Source organism: Solanum stenotomum, chromosome 9 (assembly GCF_019186545.1).
Source record: "Solanum stenotomum isolate F172 chromosome 9, ASM1918654v1, whole genome shotgun sequence".
NCBI lineage: Eukaryota > Viridiplantae > Streptophyta > Magnoliopsida > Solanales > Solanaceae > Solanum > Solanum stenotomum.
The window spans coordinates 52,906,285-52,908,211 of NC_064290.1; positions in this window are offsets into that span (position 1 = coordinate 52,906,285).

Sequence of the window (1,927 nt, forward strand, 5' to 3'; positions counted from 1 at the left end):
TTTTTTTCGTACGAACAAAAAAATATTGGGAACTATTAAATAAAAATGTATGATTTACAACTTAAATTTCTGTTATTATTTGTAATTAAAAAATTATTCTATTTTCGCACAAAATATAATTAAGAAGAGAAATCAACATGTCCTCATTATAACAACTCAAGCTTAACTAACTAGTTGAGGACAATTAATTTATGGTCCCATTGCTTTATATGTCCTAAATTGAGTTTAAATTCAGTGTACTGATAGAATATATTTTTTCTATATTCTCAGTTTATGTGATAATAATTTTTACTAGCAGTGTTGCTATCCGGGATAGAACATACAACCTCAAGCAATTTTTTCAAACTCGTAATCATTATACAAAATCTTCAACTTATATTAAGAAGTGTCAACACTTGTATATATATTTATTAAATCAAATTTTGACCTATATATATAAATTACAATATAATTTTTCGACGAATGGTATTGTTGCCCAAGGTAGCTCTGCCCCTGTGTATTTGACCAACAAGAGATAATAATTGTCATTTTCGTTCAATTTAAAATTTATTTTATGAAGTATATGCATGCATTTGTATAAATTTGAAGTTTTACAATACGTGACAAATTGAAGACAATTAAATTTGCATAGAATTTTAAACAATACACACTTTGAAAAAAAAAAAAAATACACACACTTTGAGAAGTTCATAATTAAGAAAAATAATTGAAATTCAATTTTTTTTTTAATGATATTCTTGAATTTCGAGCTATGAAAAGTGAATGAAAACTCTTTATTACTGAGTCATATATTATTCCCATACATACTTAAAGTAGACATGACTAACTTTTTATCGTGAGAGAATATGATTCTCTTAAAAGAATTAGGAACCAAAAATATTTGGAACAAAATCCAATAAAAATGGTTAAAAAATTTTAATTTTTTTTTTTTTAAAGTCATTTTGAAATTCTTACTTTTCTTCTGAAACAACGTAGGACATGTTCTAAAGACAACATGAGAAAGACAACACAAGAGTGGCACGTCTAAAGGAACAATACAAAAGGTACCTAAGTTTATACTCATCACTTTGAACTTGCAATTTAAGAATATGAGGGGACGAAAATATACAAACTTATGTATTTATTTGAATTTGTATCTTCAGCTTAAGCGATTGAACTTGATACAATATTAAAATATTCAATTGATAAGTATACATACATTTCTCTTTCAAGTAAAAAAGAAAACTCTGCTTTTGTCTTCATCATTAAAATCCACCGCTCAATCAATCTTCTGAAGCTGAAATGAGTAGATCCAGAGTTCAACATGTATTCATTTGTTTTGATTCTTACCTATAAAATAATTGCATCTTATATCTCGAAATCGATAAACTAAATAAACTGTGATAGAATTTTGAACTCTCGAGTTCACAAAATTTGAATTCATTATTCGACTTATTTACGTCGTAAATACAAATCCTACATCTTATACTAACTACAACAATACTACATACAAATAATATATTTTTTAGACTAAACTAATCTCACTATCTCTATCACTTTTTATGGAATCTCTCTTTTTTAGATCAAAGTAAAAAACAGTTGTAACAACAAAGCTCCATTGAACCATCAAAGCATACAAAAAAATCCAAACCATATTATCCCACAAAAAGTTAATCACAACCGTTGATTCAACCCTCTTGAAATCCGAACCGTCCATCGTCATCGACATTTCCATCGTGCCATGAACCAAACCCGAAAACAAAACAAACAACCCGGACAAAACCCACCCGCATACCCGTTGCCCCTCCATCAAACCCGACCCGACCCGAATCGCATCAAATCCGTACATTCCTTCGTTAACCGATACCACGAGCGCCAAGCTCGTAACTGCCATCATATGGAGCTCCAAACCCGACCCGATAACCTCAACAACCACCCGAACAAACGG